This window comes from Hemicordylus capensis, chromosome 4, assembly GCF_027244095.1.
Source record: "Hemicordylus capensis ecotype Gifberg chromosome 4, rHemCap1.1.pri, whole genome shotgun sequence".
NCBI lineage: Eukaryota > Metazoa > Chordata > Lepidosauria > Squamata > Cordylidae > Hemicordylus > Hemicordylus capensis.
Window position 1 is genome coordinate 219,031,142 of NC_069660.1, and position 21,908 is coordinate 219,053,049.

The 21,908-nt window shown below is 43.7% G+C and overlaps 2 long non-coding RNA genes across 17 annotated transcripts in view; one reads left to right on the plus strand and one right to left on the minus strand.

Annotated features, from left to right (window-relative positions):
* Positions 1-21,908, plus strand: part of LOC128323519 (uncharacterized) — a 440,731-nt gene that overhangs the window by 115,698 nt on the left and 303,125 nt on the right. For 10 of the 16 annotated variants that reach the window (XR_008306315.1, XR_008306324.1, XR_008306320.1 and 7 more), the window contains 2 exons: positions 10,714-10,795; positions 19,616-19,750. This is a non-coding gene — a long non-coding RNA (uncharacterized LOC128323519). The remainder of the gene's footprint in view (positions 1-10,713; positions 10,796-19,615; positions 19,751-21,908) is intronic. The other 6 variants (XR_008306314.1, XR_008306318.1, XR_008306316.1 and 3 more) reach the window with 2 other exon arrangements.
* On the minus strand, positions 769-21,906 carry LOC128323522 (uncharacterized). The gene is made up of 3 exons (XR_008306329.1): positions 21,769-21,906; positions 19,581-19,715; positions 769-1,382 (listed from the first exon to the last, which is right to left on the minus strand). It is a non-coding gene; the product is annotated as an uncharacterized LOC128323522 (long non-coding RNA).

The window sequence follows — 21,908 nt, forward strand, 5'->3', positions numbered from 1 at the left end:
GGGCTTTGTGAGTGGTGGAGGAGTCAAGTAGTAGTTGGCTTCTGTCTTGGTTCACCTCCCATCACACCTGATCTCCTCCACACCTTGGACATGTTGGATAGGGCCCCTGCCCTCCTGATAGCTCCCTCCTGAGTTGCTTGGGATCCACCTTTCAGTTGTTTGGGATCCCATGGGATCCCAAATCCTCAGTCTCCATCACAGTTTTTAGAAAGCATGTCAAATCGTGGCTTTTTACCCAGGCTTTTATATGAGTGTTTCCACTGCTGCTTCTTGTATTTTGTACTGTACTGTTTTATGCTTGTGCTTTAATTTAATTGTTATAAAGTTAGATTTGTTTTTATATTTTTTAGCTCAATATTTTAATGTGTCTTTTTATAGTCTTGTTTTTAAATTTTATTGTGAGCCGCCTTGGGATTTTCTTAATGAAAGGCTGGGTATAGATTTAACAATCAATCAATCAATAAAAATAAATGGGAGCTGCCAACACCCCATTTGAGAAGCCCTGGCCGAAACTGAAAGGCAGACTCCAGAATTCTGTAGCAACTACAAACAAACTGTCTTCTAGGGCATCCCCATGAAGAGTGTATTGTGATAGTTGAAACCAGACATTGCTGACAAACCGGATAATTTGTAATCATGATAATAATAGTCAAGTCTGAGGAGGAAATTCCGGCAGTTTATCTGTTGAAGTGAGTAAAACACACTCATGGTCACTCTGGCCACCTGAGGATCAATCAGCAAAGAAAGGAACATAACAATGCCCAGGTGTAACAGTTAAAATATTTATTCTGGGGGTATGATTTCCGGAAAAGAAGATTACATGGTAAGTGCTCTATGAAATACTCACTGGTGTATTGAACCAAACAACTATTTTTTAAAAGTCATTTTAAATCCTTTGCAATTCCATTTCCAAATCCACATTTGTCACGGTTTAAACACATTTTCAATACATTTGCCTGCTTTTTTCATTTGTGAATTCATACCCTATTTCTTACGATAGATGCATTTAAACTACTACATTTCATGTTAATGCTAGATACTTAAAACAGCATATTTTTGAAACTCATTTTATGGCATAAGGAGGGCGCTTTATAGTTGTGTTGCTATTTGAAAGTCAATGTTTGTGAGTAGTTTTGGTGCATTGGTTTACATTCTTCTTAAAGCTTGAAAATACTGCTTTCTTCATCTGCGATGTCCTTTTAGAGCTTGTGATTATATCGTAAGAAGTTGGTAGACACTTCGGATGTTGTGGAAGTTCTCGACATATGAAGGTCTTTCACAAAGCGCTGGTTCAGATGATACTTCATCAGCTTGCCTGTGTATAAGGATGTTTGAGTGCACACATCTTCCCCTGCCATGGAGCCTTTCCCTACTTGTCTTTCCTATGACAGAGACATAGGAGCGAGTTTTAAACTGATGCATGAAGCCCTGCATGATGTAGAACATACATTTATTTATTTATTTTAGTTGACATATTTCTATACTGCCCCAAACCTGCGTCACTGGGAACATTATGTACGATCTCTGCTAACTGTGCAAAGAAGCACTTTTCTAAAGTGATGATTTTCTTTATTGAGCAGGGGGAGAGCAACTGGCCTTATCCAACTCCAGCACAGCATCCCTTCAGTGGCTGTTGCGGGTGTTTGTCTTATGTTTCTTTTTAGACTGTGAGCTGTTTGGGGACAGGAAACCATCTTTATTTATTTTTATTTTTATTTCTCTGTATAAACCACTTAGGGAACTTTTGTTGAAAACAGTATATAAATATTCGTAGTAGTAGTACAACCCATCCATTCAGGGTGCTCGCCTGTGTATGTGCAATATATCTCACACCGTGATCTACAAACCAACTCTGTCTGTGGGGGTTAGGTATGTGCTTGAAATGTGTGGCTGACCATGCAAATGGCCGCTGCGCATGCATGGAGGCCATGTGTGTGTCAGCATCACACACAGACTGCTGGGGGAGAGTGCTGCCGGTGTGCGCTGATAGCTGGGGGAACGCCACCAGTACAGAAATGACATCTAGCGGGATGGACCTGCTCTCCTCTGCGTTAAAAGGGCCGGGTAAGACATTTCGGCTTCCAAATCCCATTTCGGCACATCCCTAGTGAGCATGTATGTGCTCCAGAGCATGTGACCCTGATGATCTACCTTACTTTGTATAGAGTCCATATGCTGGGGGAGTGTGTGAACTAGCCTTGCCAGTACTGCAGGGCTAAACATTGATAGTGCTCTGCCTCTTTCTGCTATTGGACATTCTTATCACTAGGATCACCTGCTAGAGAGAAACTAAGACCATGTGTCCCCTTCTCCTCCATCAGCATGCCACATTCTATATACAGTGCATCTCTAGCAATGCCAATTCTCACATAGGTGAAATTTCCCCTCTGGAAGTTGGTTTGGCTTTCTAAGTGCCCAGGTGCTTATGTTACATTGGAATGCTTTCATGTTGAATTCTGTTTCTGAACCCACCCCAGTAATAAAAAACCACTTACTCTTTGACTTCAGTGCTTGAAATAGAATCAATTTGGAGGAAAGTACAATGCTTCCTCTTTTGAGGCATTTAGAAAACACTGGCTGATGGCCAGACTAAATTACTCATGAGTAGTACCACAATTCTAATGGAACAAACAAGTAATGACTAGCTTGTCCCATTAATTTCAGTAGGACTACTCATGAGTAATGTAGTTTGGATGTCAGCCACTGTTGCTAGCTTTTAAGGAACTCAGTTATGTATAGAAGAAACATTGGCTGATATAATGAAGAAAATTACTCAGAGTAGCCCTGTTGAAATTAAATAGACAAGTTAAGCAATGCCTAACTTTCCTTTTAATTTTAATAGGACTACTTTGAGCAATTTTCCTCATATAGGCCATTGTGTTATAGAACAAATTGAAAACTAATTAAACTACCTTTTTAAAGGGGCCTTGTTTAATACAGGACATGTTTGAAACAGTGGCTGGAAATAACCTTGCAGTATAGACCAATGCATGCATGTAGGTGACATCTTTCAAAAAAGGTGGACACCTTTTTAAAATAGCAATTGGTTTGTGTCATAGAAGATTTTACTGGATTTTAGAATGGCAATGTGGGTTACAAAGCTGATTAGATTTGTCAGTGTGAGAGAATGTTTCCAGTTTAGTGTTTAGTCTAGATAGAGACCATGTTTCTTAAGACACTGAATTATTAGCATTCATTCATTAGAATTGTAGAATTTCATTTTTTTAACGTTAAAATCCAATTTATGTGGTGTTAGTAGTAGTAGTATCATTTGTTTTTGCATGTGTCTGTAACTCTATATTTTTTGTGTTCCATGTTTTGGAATGCCCTGAATCTGAAAAACCTGAAATACCATCTGTGGGAATTACTTCTAGGTTTGGGTCAAATTTTGCTTTTATCTATTGTGCTATTTAAGAGTTTCAGAGAAGAGAATTCGACTAACACTGCAGTAGCATTTGTATCTTGGTAATCCTGAGGAGGCAGTGAGGACAAAGAGGAAGTGGGGATCTGACTAGCTATCTTCTATCAAATCACATTGATTTGAGCAAGCTAGTAAAAACTTTGGATCAAAATATAGCTTTTTTTTTTTAATGTTCCACAAATGTGGAACATGTCCTAAAGAGAACCAAATGTGTGTCTTGGCAGTGGCAAAGATTATCATTCAGAGAATCATGTGACTAAACCTGAATGCCATGTGGAGCTTTTCAGTACAATTTACTGGGAAGGTCTGTCATGCTTTGATGTTGCTTTAATGGTGCTTAAGCTGGAGCTTAATTCCTGGTGAATTGTTTTCTTTTGGCATTTGGTCCCTTTAAAAAAACTTGCTTAGCAGTAAGAGATGCTGTGTGTGTTTGGGAGAGTTTGCTGCATTCTCTCTGATGCAGTGAGTGGGCCCCATTCAGAAGGCTCATTCTCATGATGATGATTAGGATAGGAGAAGTCTCCTTCCCTAGTCCGGGAGCTGTGTCTACACCTGTTCTGTGATCATCTGTGAGAGTAAAACAAGGTCAGTGGTGGGGAGCTAAGCCCCAACTGCATAGAACAGTTTTTCCTCCTACCTCATCTGGAATCTGGGGGTGGAATCTGGGTAGTGGGTGTTCGACCTACCCAGCTGCATAAGTAAGCTCCCTGCCTCCCGACCTTGTTTTGCTCTCAGAGGCTTTTGTGTCTTGCAGGGCCAGGCGGTGCTGGCCTCACTGCAAAGACTCGCTATGGGAGCTAGGCATAATTTGGGGCCTAGCTACAAACTGGGGTCAGAAGCCAAGAAGTCAGGTCTATGCAGGAGGAAGAGAAATCGGGTCTAGTCAAAGCCGAGGTCAGGATCCAGGAGATCAAGTCTACAGGGGAGCAGGTAAGTCAGAGCCCAGGTCAGAAGCCAGGAGATCAGGTCAGTGCAAGAGCAGGGCAAAACCAGGCTTGGAGCCTGGGCAACCATGTTGCTGCAGCAAACTGAGCCCTTTTCAAGGGGAACTGAAACCTGGCCCCGCTCCCTGGTCTGTAAGGTGGGACGCTTCAAGCGCCCGCACCTTAGTCCCTGGCTGTGCCATAACTGAGGTATTGGTGATGGATTGGCTTCAGCTTCTTCTTCTGAACCAGAAGAGGAAGTAGAGAGCAAGGGGGCATCCTCAGGTTGAATAGGAGGTTCTGAGGATGCAAGGTCCCCTGAGTCCTGGAGTGGAGGGCCTTCACATCTTGCTTCTGCTGCTGCATCAGAATCTGTCTCAGGGTCAGGTTTGGGGTCTGTCTCAGATGAAAGAGAGTCAGACTTGGGCGTCATGAGATAGACTGAGATAGGAGGAGGCTTCACAATTGTGAGAATGAGCTTAATGTCTTGCTTGGTATGCATACAAATAAAAGGAGTTCTGCTGTGGATTGTGGGCAAAATGTGAAGTCACAAAACCAAACAACAATCCTGCTGTGGTTGGAATGCTGCAGTGACCCAAGTCCTTTACAGAAATTGAGAATCTTCGCTGCTCATTTCACACCTGAGAAACAACATTGGTTTACAAAGATCCCTTTATGTAGATGCCTTTGCAGGAGAGTATAAAGCTTTGAAGTATATGTTGGAATTACTGACTTTGTGTGAAACAAATGCTGTGAGTCAGAAGCCATGTCAAGAAAAAGCCATTTTGCTTAACATTTAACTTACTTATGTGAGATTTTCAGGGTTTTTTTTTAAACTGCTCTATTTGCAAAGAACATTAGAATATAGTTCTCTTAGGGACAAAAGTGGAATATTTTCCAACTAATAATAATCAAATATTGATTTGAAGGATATTTGCATTGGTAGACTGGAGAGTAGCATGGTCTACCAGTCATTCTGCTTCCCTGGGACATCAACATTCTACCAGCGTATGTCATGAACAGGGTGTCAGTAAGCTGGTACTGTGAGCTTGCTGGCGGTGGGCTTTTCTCTGCTGGCAACAGGACAGATGGATGATTCTGCCATTTCCTCTAGTTTAACTTCAGATTTCATAATGTATTCGTAATGTGGATACCTGTATGGGAGAGAGGTTTCCCCAAGCTCTTTAGTTTTTGAGGCCTTTGCAAAACCTACATCTCTGGTATTTCAGTAACTTGCTCTTGTGGGCATGCACCCATGCTACTAAACCTGAAATAACCTCCTCTTCTCATGGCTTGTTGTCTCTCAAGGAAGACTGATCTTCGCACACCCACACTCCCAGTTCTATTTTATCACAGCACTGAATGTCTTGTTCTTGTGTTTACAGCTCTGTACAGCACACAGAAGTGATAGTCTCTGCACTTAGATTCCCAGTCATGGGGCTGTGCAGAGTGAGGGGAAGGATGCTTAGGCAGGCTTCTACTACTGGCCGGAAGAAGAAGGACCACTGAGATATTACACCTATGCTTCACCTCCCACCCCCACCATGAAGAGCAGCCTGGCCCCAGCCACTGTCCAGGAAAGTAGCCGTGGGGAGTCTGACTTCTGTTCAAGAAAGAACACTGTCCCAGTTACTTGGGACTGTAGTCTTGCCTCATAAGGAAGGTGCTCTAGGCCCCTGATCATCTTGGTTGCCCTCTTCTGCACCTTTTCCAGTTCCTACAATGTCCTCCTTTAGACGTGGTGACCAGAATTGTGCACAGTACATAAGAACAGCCCTGCTGGATCAGGCCCAAGGCCCATCTAGTCCAGCATCCTGATTCACACAGTGGCTCACCAGATGCCACTGGAAGCCTACATCAGGAGTTGAGGGCATGTGCCCTCTCTCCTGCTGTTACTTCCCTGCAACTGGTGCACCACAGTACTCCAAGAGTGGCCGCACCATGGTTTTGTATAAAGGCATTATACAAATGCCAGTTTGAAATGGGTCTAGATAATCTGCATCATCCAAAACTGCCTGGAGCTGAGAGGCCGCCACCTGCTCAACAGCCTTGCCCAACCATGGAAGATTAGAAACAGGTCTGTATTTAGCTAACTCTGGGGGATCCAGTGTAGCTTTCTTCAAAAGTGGTCTAATAATAGCCTTCTTAGGACAAGAAGTCATCCTGCCCACCCTCAGAGAAGTATTTATAATATTTACCAGACCCTCTCTGATAATATGATTTTATTTGATAATATGATTATCAGATGAGATAAGCCAAGTTGGGCAAGGGTCAAGAGAACAGGTTGTAGGATGCACAGTCTGAAGCCGTTTGTCCACTTCCTCAGGAGTCACAAACTGAAAATGATCCAATCTAATCCCATAAGAGGAGTTGCTGGACACCTCCACAGTAGACTCTGTGGTAACTGTGGAATCCAGCTCGGCCCGGATATGAGAGATTTTATCCACAAAAAAGTGATTAAAAATATCACAGTGAGTGACCAATGGTTCCAACTTTAAATTCAAGAGGGAGAGGATACATACTAGTCCCCTCACAACCCTAGACAACTCAACTGGACATAAATTTGTGGAAGCAATGTGGGCAGAAAAGAATCGCTTATTTGCGGCTTGCACTGCCATAGCATAAGTCTTCAAATGTGCTCTGTGTCGTGCCCAATCAGACTCGTGCCGAGTCTTCGTCCACTTGCGCTCTAATGGTCTACCTCACTGGTTCAGTTCCCGTAACTCATCCGAATACCATGGGGCTGTCTTTCAGGCAAGTCGGAAAGGTCGTTTAGGAGCGGTTGTGTCTCTACTGCTCTAGTGAGTTCATTATTCCATCTTTGTACCGGAGCATCAACAGAATCATTAGCAGAGTCAACTCTAAACCCTTCCAAGGCTTCTTGGAATCCTATTGGATCCAATAACCTCTTCGGGCAGACCAATCTAATAGGTCCTTCACCCCTGCAGAGGTGGGTCGTGGCTGTAAGTTCTACCTTAACGAGAGGATGATCCTTCCATGACAGTGGGGAGATGATGGGAGTCCCCACCCATGGAACACCACCCTGATCAGAACAAAAGACCAAATTGAGTGTGTGACCAACATCATGTGTCGATTCAGAGACCAATTGGGATAGGCCCACAGTCCTCATGGTCGCTATGAACTCTTGAGCCACCCCCAACAACCCGGCCCCAAAATGAACATTAAAGTTCCCCAACAACAACAACCTGGGCGAGTCCAATGCCAACTCAGCAACCAGGTCCGTCAGCTCAGTTAGGGACTCCACAACGAGGTGTTGGTACTCCAACAGAAGTCCCAGTCTATACGTGGTCCCTAGGCTTAGGTACACACATTCAGTATAGGCCAAATCCCTGACAGAAATCCTGGTTCATGTTATAATCTAGGTAGCCTGTGTCATGTGAAAATAATCCAATCTAGGCAACCTGTGTCTGTCACTCCTTCTCCTGCTTCTTTCTGCCACCATTTGCCAAGGTTTGGATAACTTCTTGTCTTGATGCTTGAATCTCTTCCATCTGTTTTTGAGGACACAGAGGAGCAAATGTTTCCTTCTGCCAGATCCTACACAGGATGAGGGCTCATTCTCCTTCATCTAGCTCCTGGCAGGATCTTGTTTCTGGCTCTCTTCTTGTTTGCTCAAGTTCACATAAGGGCAGGGCTTCACATGCAAGAATGGCAGGCAACCAGAAGTTGGAGCCATAATACAGCTCACTTTCATTCTCTCCCTCACCATCTATTTGACTCTCATAGCACAGAGTCTTCTGCAGAACTCCTGGTTGTTGTTGGGTTGTTTTTTTTTACAATATGTTTTATAAGCTGCTCAAATGCCCAGGAATCTGTACCCCTCCCTATTTTCATGCTTCCCCCTTGACCTGAGATTGACTTGTTTACTTGACAGTATTGCAACCCAAGGCCACAAAATCTTAGGCTAGAATAAACAAACATGTTAGTCTTTAAGGTGCCACAAAATTGTGTCTTGTGTTAGCAGCACAAATCCACCTACACAAGAATGGCTCTTTTGCATTGCTTCATATAGCATACAAATTCTTTGCAGCGGTTCTTCTGTGGAAAGAGACTTAAAGCAATATAATATACTTGCTGGGCTGGGCACAGAACATCTGCACCTCTAGATCTCCCCCATGCCTGCTGCCACCATTTTCTTTCCCCGCCCGTCACCGCCACTTTCTTCCCCCGCCCGCCTGCCGCCGCCACTGTCATTTTCTCCCCCCGCCCACCGTTTTGTTTCCCACCTCGCCCACAAGCCTTTCCACTGGCGCTTTCCTTTCCCTCTGCTGGCAGCTCGCTTGCGAACTCTCGCATGAGCTGCCACGCATGGGATTAGCGACGGGTATGCCTTAGACTAGAGTGAGAGAGGGATAGAAGGGGTGTGCTGTGGATTTAACAAACTTAAAACTATTCGCTGATTTTTCATGTAGACTGATTCTATTGGAAAACTATAGTAAATTAATTATGGAAATTTTGAGAGTTTATTTTCTATGCACAGATGCCTTAAAAACGTGTGTGTGTTGTATGAACACTGAATGATGTTAGCATAATAGTTAGTAGAGGTAGTGCTACTTTGTTCTCTGCTTATGACAGAGACAGCTGTAGACACCAGTAAGAAATGACTCTATCACAATGGCAGAATTAAAAAAAAAACATTCCTACAAGTGTTACAGATTGCTTGAAACTTGGATAAGACCAATGGAAAAACTAATGTGCACTGCAGTCCAATATAATTGTGTGTGTGTGTGTGTGTGTGTGTGTGTGTGTGTGTGTGTGTGCAAGAAAGGCAAGCAACTATTTTAGAGTGAAAGCACCAACTTGTCCTCATAGTAGAAAGCGCCCCCCCCCTTCTCTTTCTCTTTGCCACTTGCTTGGTCTACTTTTGCCACTAGCCAGATGCTTTTTTAAAAGTCATGCTACAGTGGGTTGTGTTTGTGCAATGAGGATTTGATTTACAATAAAATATATAGTGATAGACATAAAAGCACACCTTGGGGTATGTCTGTAAGGTAGAACCTGTCATAGTTTCTTGGAGTATGTTTGTATGTTGTATATTATAAGAAAAGTAGTAAGAGTGCAGCAAGATTGCAGAACTTAAAATCCAACAGGAGTAATTTAAAGGCATACTAGATGTTTACTCTCTGGTAATCAAACACAGCATCAATGCTCTGTGGAATCTGAACAGTCCTCGGCACCATTTAAATTCTCTGCTAGAAAATGAACGTTGAGGGTTGTTGTTTTCCCCCTGTTGTCACTGTTGCAGAAATCCCTTGATGGTCATGTGGAAATATTGGAGATGATCTTCAAGACTGAGAAAATTCTATATGTCAAAAACATTTGATATGACAACATTTATGAATATAGAGCTTTCTAATGGAAATTAGAAAAAAGCCTTGAGGAAAACCATATGTTTCATATACACAAATAAGCTATCTCCTCTGTAAAATGTAACCATAATTGGAAACCATTCTTTCCCATCCCAGGAGAACCGGTACAAATTTATCTTTTCCTGCCCTTGATGTAAATGATTGAGAACAACTTTGCTTGGGACAGTGTGTAGGAGCAAAATCTTTAAACTGACAGTCAGTCATAATTGGCTTGGGTTCTTCCCCCCACCCCCCCCAAAAAAGAGATTAAATAAATGCATTTCTTTTACCATGTACAGATCAGGTGGGAAAGCTCTGCTGGTTTTTGCTAGGTAATTATTACTCACTCTATTTTGTGGTCTGCTCCAGAACTTCCAAGCCAGCCTATAAGTGCTGGGGTGGGGGGTTTCAGCTGGTCTGTCAGTATAATGCTGTAAAATGTCACATTACACCAACTGTGCAGTTGGCCACTCACTCAAAGGAAACAACAATCCCTTTCAGCTAAGCAGCACATTAGGGCCCAGTGTTCCAGATTCTCTGGCACTGAATCATGTGTTGATGATATTATATACACACACATAGAGGGAGGGGTGTGTGTGTGTGTGTGTGTGTGTAAAATATATATTTTTTCCTGTGCAAGGGTATGTTACATCAGCAGTGTGGAAGTGCATCTCCCACCTTTTAAGCAGCCAGCTACATCAGAGCAAATGTTTGTGGCCCCCAGTATCCATGGCTAGGCATATTTTCTGAGATGAAATCATCCTGATCTTGTTGATGTGTGACGTTGATGTAATAATATGGTCTGACTGTATGGAATAAGATGAGCTAAAAGCCACAAATGAAATCCAGACGAATACCAAATAAACTGTCCAGCAGCACAAATGCATTTATTTTTGGCAAGTGTTTACTGCATTGCTTTAGAAAGTGTTATGATTTATCCTTTGTTACAGCAGTGTATTCTTGTCTGCTTTGACATGCCTCTGTTGCTTTCTTTCAACAGGGCTGGACTCAGTCTTTATTCCATTGACCAACTGCCGTATGTAGTATTAACACACCCGCAGTGATAGATGAGCATCTTTCAGGTAGGAAATAATTTCTGTGAATTCTGGGGCCATTTTATTTTCCCCGTATTTTATATCTGATTCCCCTCAGTGTGTTAGCTAGTGCCACTTTATGTGTTATGCAAATTCTTGCATAAAAGGCACACCCAGTGTGTATGTAGGTGGAGGGAAACCACATGTGCAATCGTTACAGGTCACAGTCTGCTGAAAGGTTGTTACTTATTCTGCTTATTAAGTAGTTCTCATGTAGGAATTTTGGTAAGTGCTCTTTACATTACCATAAATTTAAGACCAGAAATCTTCTGTTTTCTCAAGTAGTGAAAAAAATGGAATAATCTCTCATATTACAGTTTCTGGGACAAGGTTTTTTGGACTCCTTCATGTTCCCTCCCAGAAGCGTAAAGCGTGTATGTCAATGATGAAAACTCAAGACCAAAAGAGGGTTGCTGTGCTGTGCTAGATTGCTCTTGAGCAACCCCTGCAATGCAGTATCTTAGAAACATAAAGGATACTACCAGATCATCACATGTTTGCCCTATGCTTGAACACATTACACCTCATTACAGGTCACAGTCTGCTGAAAGGTTGTTACTTATTCTCCCCTGTGTGCCTCACCTGTGTGCGCACTCACACACCCATGCCCGCCCACCCTCCTTTCCTTGTGGTTGGCCAAGTTTCTATCTTCAAACGCTTCTGTTTACATCAGTCTCACTTAAATCATTTCACATTCCAAAATCATACTTCCACATCATCATGATCTAAATGTGGTAGCAGAAAATATCAACTGGATGACTCATTCTCGGCTTGTAATTATAGCTAGGGAAAACACATTCATGGTGATCCAACAGCTAACACTTGTGGCAGAGCTGCCTTCTGGAAGAGGGCTATCGTCAGTCACTGCTGAACCTCTTTCATACTGCAAAATCTATTATTAAGAAAAGCAGGTGTAGAGAGAGAGATGGTGTGTATCACAAAGGCATAACACATTCCAGGAGCCGACACGCAAAAAAACCGAGCCAGCTGGTGGCAGAGGACAGTAATTCACTGTTATGTTGATCCTGCTTTGTTGGCAGAGAACATCTGGGCAGCAAAGTTCACACAGCTGGATAAATGTTGTACCCTGTAGTTTCTTTTTCCACTTGGACTGAAATGGAGGTGTTGGGCATATAATCTGACCTAAACACAAGGCCAGGATGGTGTTGTGCAACAGTGTTTCCATTCTGCCTGCATCTGTCCTCGTTTCCCCTCTTCTCTGCCTACTCATGGAAACGGAGAACTCTAAAACAGTTCTTCATTCAGTTCAGTGCTCCAAACAGTCTAAAGGTCTTCAGAAGACTATGCTGAAGAACAGAGTTTATTGCAGAACTTGAGAAAATGGATGGGGCTTTTCACTTCTTGTTGGAAGAATGGTCTGAAGAGCAAATACTATTTGGAGCCTTCCAATGGCTCATTTGGAAATATAAAGCAATATCAGACCAGGTGTTCTATTTAATATTCTGTGGTTTCCTCCTTAAGCCAACAACCAGCCAAAGCACTTGAGCTTCATACCTTGGGAAAGGTTTGGCACCCTTTTTCGTGCCCATGTGGCCTATGAGCCATATCAGGCCTGCTGAACCTGGGAAGTCCACTGAGTCTCTCTCTTGTCGTCCTTCTCCCACCACCTTTGTCCTTTATACCTGTCTATACTGGTTTGGGTGTACTCTCTTGCTGCTGCTAGCAACTGGTTCCCTGGCGTGACACCTGTAATTTGTAAGGTGGGGCTGACTGCAGGAAATTTGGTATAAGAGGTTTAGAGCATAGAATATCTTCATAGCCGTACGCCCTATCTCTTAGAATAGATATGATTAGACAGGCAGACAGACTATGGAGCTCTTTTCACGATCATGGATAAGAGCTCCTCGGCAGTCTGTAGGGAGAGCAGGTTTTTCTGACCCTCCCCACAGATGATCACTTACTCTTTGCCAGGCGGGCAGATCGCCCGCCCAGATGAGCAGTGGCTCGTCTACAGCTTTCCTGCACCTTGCTTAGATACTCTGGGGGTTAGGTGTAGGGAATGCCTCTGTGCGGCACCCCACCCCCTGGAGCCCCAATAATGCACCACACAAGTGCACGGTGCATTACTGGGACACCCTCCCTCCCCGCCTGAGTGTGCCTGCTGCAGCTGTCAGCAGCCACAGCGCAGACACCATTAAAAAAATGAGGTCAAGGGAGTGCTCGCTCCCTTAACCTCATTTAAGCAGGAGGCTGCTTAGGTGGGTTTGCCGCCATGTAGCCACTGGGATTGGCCGCAATCCCGATGGTTCACACGAGTGTGCAAAACTGGGCTGGGCTCCCTTATCCGTTTTTTCATGCTTGTGTGAATAGCATCTTTGTCTCAGTGGCTCTAACTGTGACATTAGGATCCTTATGCCTAGCTGTGCGCTGTGGTTTGTTGCCTTTGTGGTTGATCAACTGATGTGGAACCATCAAGTTTTGTTTGTTTACTTTTTAAGCTGCTTTTTGTTGCAAAGCCCCAAAATGGCACACAGCACAAACCCAATATAATAAAAAACCACACAGCAAAAAACAGGAGGCGGGGGGGGGGGGAATTAATTAAAGCTCCAACCAGCTTCAGATGCCTGGCAAACAGTCAGATTTTCATGATGCTGGATGGTTAGAAAGGATGATACAGAGTGGGCCTGCTGTGGAAAGAAGATCCAGAGCCTGTGTTGGGCCACCAAGACAACTTTGACCTGTGCGTTCACCAGCCGAATCTCTCCAGGCATCTGCAAACCAGATTCATTTGGGAACACTGAGTCCATAAGCTACCCAGGACTCAAATGACTTATGGATCTAATAATCGGCTCCTTGTCCTGGACCTGGAAACCAAATGGAAGCCCAGTCCAAGTGGAACAGAATAGGTGTCGTATGCTATGTACCAAAAGCCCCTGACGCTAGCCTAGCTGTTGCTTATTGCCCCAGGTGCAATTTCTGAAAACTTTCCAAGGGCAGCTCCACACACAGCGTGCTGCTATAACCTTTGTGTGGTTTTTGCTGTTGTGTGACCAAGGCGGGGGAAGGTAGCACTCGCTGTTGTTTTAGAGGGAGCACTGAGTTATGCAGAACAGGCCTAACTCCACTCCTCAGACCAGGTTTTCCACTGATCGAGAGCACCTTTCTTTGGGTGAAATCTTGTTAGCCCACAATCATCCCATTGCTGTTTCCAGTCACACGTTTGTTATCCACGGCCAAACATATCTCAGGCAGGAGACACAGTGAAAGATAGCTGAGTACCATCTGCATTGTCAAGGTCGACCTGGGGTCCAGCTGGCCCAGCTGGTCCTTTTTACCCTTATTAACGTGCTGGGGGAATCTCCCTCTTTTTAGCCCCCAAAAGGGGTGACCTAAAATATATATTTTGAAAGGCCCCAGAGCCTCTTCATTAGCCTTGGTCTGAGCAGTGACGTGGGAGAGGCAGAACACAGTATTTCACTCAGCAGAGTCAGCCTTATGATAAAACAAGACTTTAACATCTAGTTTATGGAATAAGTCAGTAGTATAAAAACAGAAAGTCAAAAGCCAAGCAAGTTGACTTCATCCTGATCCCAGAATTAGGTCAGGAGGCTGATCATCTTAGTTACCAAGGGTGAGGTTTAAAACTAACCTTCCAGCTTGGTTGGAAGGAACTCTGTATAAACCTCAGATCATGCAGTCCAGACTCCAGAAGGAGCATCAAGGAAGTCCGTGGGGTAGAAAGACAGACGTGAATGAATGAATAACTACTAGGAAAACCACTGGACAAAAGCTCTCTCAGCTTTTATAACGAAGATTTGTGTTTACCTGGTCTGGCGGCTAGAGCTCTGTGGGAGAGGTTATTTAAGAATTTACTCCTCTATCTGTGTATCATCCTTTCTAGATGTTGGGCTTCTGAAATCAGACTAGTCATTATACTCTGATGGCAAGCTGGATCAAATCATCTAAAGCTATATACCTGATGACTCTGGACAATAGGAAACTATTTGCATACTGATTTGCCCATTCTCACCATTTGGCTGCCCCCCCCCCCGAAACATACAAGCCCTCTTCAGACATTATAAGCACTATGGGTGCTTGTGCTTACTATGGCAAAATCAGGAAGGAAGTCCTGTCCCGTCCTGTCACTGTCACTCACCACCTCTTTGGATCCATCCAGGTTGCTGCTCACATAATCACCAGTGAACATGCTTGTGGTGCCTCCCCTTTCAGAAAAATGGTGCTGTGAGCGTTTGCGCCCGGTGGGAGGAGGGGAATGACAGCGGCAGGGCAGGATGTCCTCCCCATCGTAAGCATGAGTGCCCATGCTGCTCATAATGTCTGAAGAGGGCTATAGACTTTACCGGATTGCCGGTTGTTTTGTGAGACAGGAAAGACTAAAAATGGAATTTCAAAATAAAGTTCTGGCCTTTGAGCTGATTAAAGGCTGGGTTCTCCATATACATACTGGTGACGTCGTAGCTCGTTTCTCCTCGTGGTTTTCTGTAGATGTTAAAAGAACATGGGGGACAAGATGGAATCTTATAGAGCCCCCAGATCCAAAGGCCACAGGAGCTGACACAAAGTTCCCCTTGGATGTCTTCTGGACCAGAACTGACACAATACTGTGTCTCCTAGAACTGTATCTCCCATCCTGGTGAGGTGGTCCAGTTACCATGGAAAAACAGCATGAAAGAGGCATTGAGATGTGGGAGTGGATTCCATCTACCTTGGGAAACCGTTGTAACACTGGGGAGAGACTTGTGATACCAGTGGTGTGGATAGTGCTGGAACCAGGCAAGTTGACCACACTCCAGGAAGGTGAAAGGGACATCCAGCCATTTTGGCTGAGCCCTTCTGTGCATAGAACCACCTTGGAGTGCCTATTCCATGGCACAGTGTTCTTTCCAATAATATTCTGAGGGGATAAAGGCCTTCTGCCTTTTCGTAGCATATTTGTAGTTTTGTGCTCCAGTGCTCAACTGTGAGCACAGCAAACTCATTGGAGTGAATCCTACGAGAAGAGATGATAAGCCTGAATTTAAAGTTTCAGCAGACTGCTAGGTTGCTTGTTTGTTAAAGAAAATTTGGTCATAAGTTGCCATCATTACATTCTGAAGGGCTTTTGGTCACTGTATTTCTTGTTTCCTCAAGTAAATGAGAGTTTAGCTTAAAGCTGAAATCAAATTCACTCACAAATATACCAGCTGAATTTGGGTGAATGAACGTTCCAGTACCTCTAGTATACATATGTATACATTTTTGTTCAACTGAGAAAATAATTTCAAATATTTTACAAGTATAATAATCTACAAAAGACATAGCCATTACAAAACAAACAATGTGTAAGAATTAGACGAGTCTCACAGCCAGACAGCTTGCATCCGAACTGTAGCTGAGGCTAGTTGAGAGATGGATGTCAGGGAGGCGTGGCTTTAATGATGAGGTGTTGGAGACACTTCCACTCTTGCTAGGGAGCCCAGATAGCTCAGGGAATGTGACCAGGGGACTGGACCCTTGTCAGTTTATTAATTACAGTCATTACCTGCCATAATGTAGTGGAACTAATGGTCTCCTTTGTGTGATTCTGCATCAAGCTTGAAGTTTGTTTTTTTGCATGAGTGGTTTCTGGATCAAAACTCTCTTCAGTCTGTGCCTGGAAGTTGATAGTCTGGATGCCCCTGACATTTTTTAGGGGAAACTGCCATAGCTCAGTGGAAGAACAGAAGGTCATAGGAAGCTGCCATATATTGAGTCAGACCATTCCTCTGTCTAGCTCAGTATTGTCTTCATGGAGTGGCAGCAGCTTCTCCAAGGTAGCAGGCAGGGAACTCTCTCTATCTTGGAGAAGCCAGGGAGGGATCTTGGAACCTTCTGCTCTTCCCAGAGTGGCTGCATCTCCTGAGGGGGAATATCTTACAGTGCCCACACCTCTAGTCTCCCATTCAAATGCAACCAGGGTGGACCCTGCTTAGCTAAGGGGACAAGTCATGCTTGCTACCACAAGACCAGCTCTCCTCTGGTTCTTGTATGCAGAAGGTCCCAGGTTCAGTCCCCAACTTTTCCAAGTAGGGCTGGGGGAGACCCCTGTCTCTAGCCCTGGAAAGTTGTTGCTGGTCAGTGTATATAACACTGAGCTAGGTGGACCAGTGATCTAACTCCACATGAGGCATCTTCCTATGTTCAAGCTAGTGCATATAGGTTTCTCAGGTAGTCTTCTAACCAGACTGTGACCAAGAGCTTAGTTTCAGCAAGGTGCTGCATCATGTGCTTTCAGACTATGCCCTATTTCTCTGTAGTCTCCTGTTCCATTTTAAACTAAAGGGGTAACAAGGCTAATCAACAATATTCTGCAAGTGTGAGGAATTGGATTGTTTCCTTACTAAAGATTTGATAATGCTAAGAGAGGAAAACTAGATCAAGATTCCTTATAAGGTCATGTAACTCGAAACATTGGCAGGATTATACAAGACCTTTTATAACTTTAACATATTTAGCATGCAATTGAGAATTGATTGAGCAATATGTGTGTAAATGATATGCCTCACATGGACATTTCTCATGCATTTGTATGTGTATACGTATGTAAATGTTTTAATCCATAACTTGAATTACTTTAGAAAGACTTGTGTCTTTCTAAAACGGACCAAGTCAGAACATAACCCCTGCTAACCTGGCAAAGAGGCACCTTTTTAATGTGGTGATTCTCTTTATTGAGCAGGAGGAGAGTAACTGGCCCTATCCGCCCCCAGCACAGTACCTCCAGTGACTGTTGCTGGTGTCTGTCTTATGTTTCTTTTAGATTGTGAGCCCTTTGGTGACAGGGATCCATCTTATTTATTTATTTATTATTTCTCTATGTAAACTGCCCTGAGCCATTTTTGGAAGGGCGGTATAGAAATCAAATGAATGAATGAATGTGATATGGAAGCGTAATGAAGATCTGTCACAAGTCAGTTTAAGCTTTCCCAACTGGCAATGACTTTCTAGAGACTTCGAAGTCATGGGCTTGTAAGCTTCACTTATTATTTTAACCTTTCGCACAAAATTATCCAGTCTCAGTGGTTTTCCTTGAGATATTTCTATGGGTGTGTTGTGTTTTGTGTGCATAATGAAGGCACAGGGGGACAAAACAATGTTAAAACCTGTGTTAATCTTTGTGTAGTTTAGGTTATTTCAAAAGCAGTGTGGTATGCCTTTGGGTTTGAGGATTTTCTCTGTCAGTAGAACTCCTAGTGAGGCTTTGGTAGATAGCACTGTAGTGTGGCTGGGGTCCAAAGAGCTGTGCACAGCATGGCACATGCACCACCAAGGCTTTCCCAGTTCTAAAAGTCCACTCATCCCTTCATGCTCCTACGCCAGAACTGCTCCTGGAGCCTGGGGGACTTGATTTAGTTGGAAGGGAAAATTGGAGGGGCTGAGCTGTGCACAAACAGAAGTCATTTTCACATGCACTGTACAACTCTAGATTCTGTCCTGACATAACCAAATGTCCCTCCTTGCCCTGTATTGTGTTCCCAACTCTCCCAGGCTGGATAAATATATCTTCCTTGCTATCCTCTCAAAGGCTTTTAATTAGTGCTTTGCTCTCTCCCTGTCCTTTCCCCTCCCGCCTAAGCAATATATATTCATAAATGCAATCTAGCTGAGCACTCTAGCACCCTAAAGGTAGGATAGTTGGCAATGTGTGGCATGTGGCAGTTGATAGGTGTGGGCTGGCTAAAATGGAGCATGATTCCATTTCAGTTCTTACTGTGTAGTTTTTTCATGGTTTTGTATTGTTTTTAAGTGTTTGGCAAACCGCCTTGAGATTATTTTAATGAAAGGCGGCATAAAGATTTAACAATAAACAAATGAACAATTTCCTTCGTGCTTTCTGAATATTCCTTGTTGCTTTCTTGCCTTTCTCTCTTTTGACATCGTCCTCTCATGTAGGTCTCTGGATGGAGACAGCTGGGCTAAATCCTGCCAATTCTGATTCAGGTTCCCAGAGCTGGCTTTCTGCTGCTTCCCACTCCTTGAAACATTAAGAGAGTCTGTCATCCTCACGAGTGGAAAACCATATGGTGTTTTGAACCATGTTGATATAAACAAAAGAATTTTAAGAGCACAGCAGCATTGGCTGGATTATTTCAAACATGAGGGGGAATGGTAGCAGCCTTTTATGATGCAATCTTCCTTGATTTTTTCATTAAATTTTTCCTTTAGTGGCCTATTATTTTGCAAAAACTTTGGCTGAAAACTGTCCTTTTGAGCCTAAATTTTATTTATTTATTTATTTACATTTACATCCCGCTTTTTCCTCCGAGAGGAGCTCAGAGCAGTGTACATGGTTATGTTTATCCTCACAAAAACCCTGTGAAGCAATAAATACAGATGCACAAAGAAAATTGGAGGAACAGAGTTAGTGTGTCATTAAAAAAAAAAATGCAGTTCTTGATGACAAGTTGAGTTGCTCTGATAGGACTAGCTGTGTGTACTGGTGGTAGCTAGTGGAAATTATCAGCCTAATTATGTCAGCTGTAGATTCTGGTGATGCTTTGCTCATTATTTCCCCTTTGTGGGCCTTGCTGTGCTACTGCCATAGTCAATGTCAAAACATCCTAATAATTTTAATTGAAGGGCTAATTTGTATATAAATGAATAATTGTATAATTTCATATAAATGAATAAAACAACTAAAAACTAACACAAATGCATAAGAACTCTGAGAAAAATGCATGTGGTTCTGGAATACTGACAGCTCAACACACTCAGAAAGTGAAGAAAAAATAACAAGGCCTGTGGGCCCTCTTTAAAAGCCAAATGTGTTTACCTTATTTTGCCTAATTGCAGTAATTTTTCCACAAGGGTAGAAATCCTCCAGCTTGAAAGAAGGAACCCAACATCCTTCAAAAGGAAACCAGGAGTCCCATTCGATTAGGGGATGTGTTCATTTTTTCTGCTGGATCTATTATTAAAGCAGAACTTGGCAGTGTAGAAAATGTAAGTGAAAGGCTTTTTTCAACATTAAATACACTTTTTGCATAACCTATAATTTGAATGTAAAACTTGCACTAGGTAGGATCTAGATCAGGACTTTTCAGCCTTTTGTTGCTACAGTTACCACTTTTGCAAGTACCTCCTTTACAGAGAGCCAGCGTGGTGTAGTGGTTAGAGTGATGGACTAGGTCCGGGGAGACCCAAGTTCAAACCCCCGTTCAGCCATGATACTAGCTGGGTGACTCTGGGCCAGTCATAAGAACAGCCCTGCTGGATCAGGCCCAAGGCCCATCTAGTCCAGCATCCTGTTTCTCACAGTGGCCCACCAAATGCTGCTGGAAGCCACAGGGAGGAGTTGAGGACGTGCCCTCTCTCCTGCCATTACTCCCCTGCAACTGGTTCTCAGAGCCATCCTGCCTTTTGAGACTGGAAGTGGCCCACAGCCCTCCGACTAGTAGCCATTGATGGACCTCTCCTCCATGAAGTTATCCAAACCCCTCTTAAAGCCATCCAGGTTGTTGGCTGTCACTACATCCTGTGGCAGAGAGTTCCACAAGTGGATCACACGTTGTGTGAAAAAGTACTTCCGTTTGTTGGTCCTACACCTCCTGGCAATCAATTTCATGGAGTGACCCCTGGTTCTAGTGTTGTGTGAGAGGGAAAAGAATTTCTCTCTCTCCAAATTCTCCAAACCATGCATGATTTTATAGACCTCTATCAGGTCTCCCCACAGTCGTCTTTTTTCTAAGCTAAAAAGCCCCAGGTGTTCTAGTCTTGCCTCATAAGAAAGGTGCTCTAGGCCCCTGATAATCTTGGTTGCCCTCTTCTGCACCTTCTCCAGTTCAACAATGTCCTTTTAAAGATGTGGTGACCAGAATTGTACGCAATACTCCAAGTGTGATTGCACCATAGTTTTGTATAAGGGCATTATAATATTAGCCATTTTATTTTCAATCCCCTTTCTAATGATCCCTAGCATGGAATTGGCCTTTTTCACAGCTGCCGCACATTGAGTTGACACTTTCAATGAGCTGTCCACCACGACCCCAAGATCCCTCTCCTGGCCAGTCACCGACAGCTCGGATCCCATCAGCACATACTTAAAGTTGGGGTTTTTCGTCCCAATGTGCATCACTTTACACTTGCTAACATTGAACTGCATTTGCCATTTTGTCACCCACTCCCCCAGTTTGGAGAGATCCTTTTGGAGCTGCTCACAATTCGTTTTGGATTTCACTACCCGGAAGAGTTTGGTATCATCTGCGAATTTGGCCACCTCGCTACTTACCCCTGCTTCTAGATCATTTATGAATAAATTAAAAAGCACTGGTCCCAGTACAGATCCCTGGGGGACCCCACTTCTTACTTCCCTCCATTGTGAAAACTCTCCATTTATACCTACCCTGTGTTTCCTGTCTTTCAGCCAGTTAGCAATCCACACATGTACTTGTCCCCTTATCCCATGACAGCTAAGTTTCCTCAGGAGTCTTTGATGAGGAACTTTGTCAAAAGCTTTTTGGAAGTCCAGGTATACTATGTCAACTGGATCACCCATATCCACACACTCATTGACACCCTCAAAGAAGTCCAAAAGGTTGGTGAGGCAAGTTTTACCTTTGCGGAAGCCATGCTGGCTAACTCCCAGCAGGGCCTGTTCTTCTAGGTGCTTTACAATTTTATCCTTGAGGATGCTTTCCATCAATTTGCCTGGAATGGAAAACTGCAAGGCGCACCCAGCAGTCACTTCTCTCTTAGCCTAACCTACTTCACAGGGTTGTTGTGAAAGAGAAATTCAAGTATGTAGGACACCGCTCTGGGCTCCTTGGAGGAAGAGCGGGATATAAATGTAAAATACTAATACTAATAATAATACTACTAATAATGGTCCATTGTTATTGGAGACAGCTGCTGTGTGCAGAAATGAGTGGCTTGCTACAGCTGTCCCTGCAGTGAGAGGAGGGGGTTACCCTTTGCTGCGGCTGACACTTCCTAATTTATCTTCCGCTTTGCACCCTTCTTACCTGACCCACCAGCAGAGGTGCTCTTACCCCCGGACCTTGGGGCCCCAGTCCATGGTCTCCAAGGTCTGGGGGAGCTCTAAATGACCGGGGGGGGGGCCTCCTGCCACCACCCCACTCCGCCACTGCCATGCTGTGCTGAA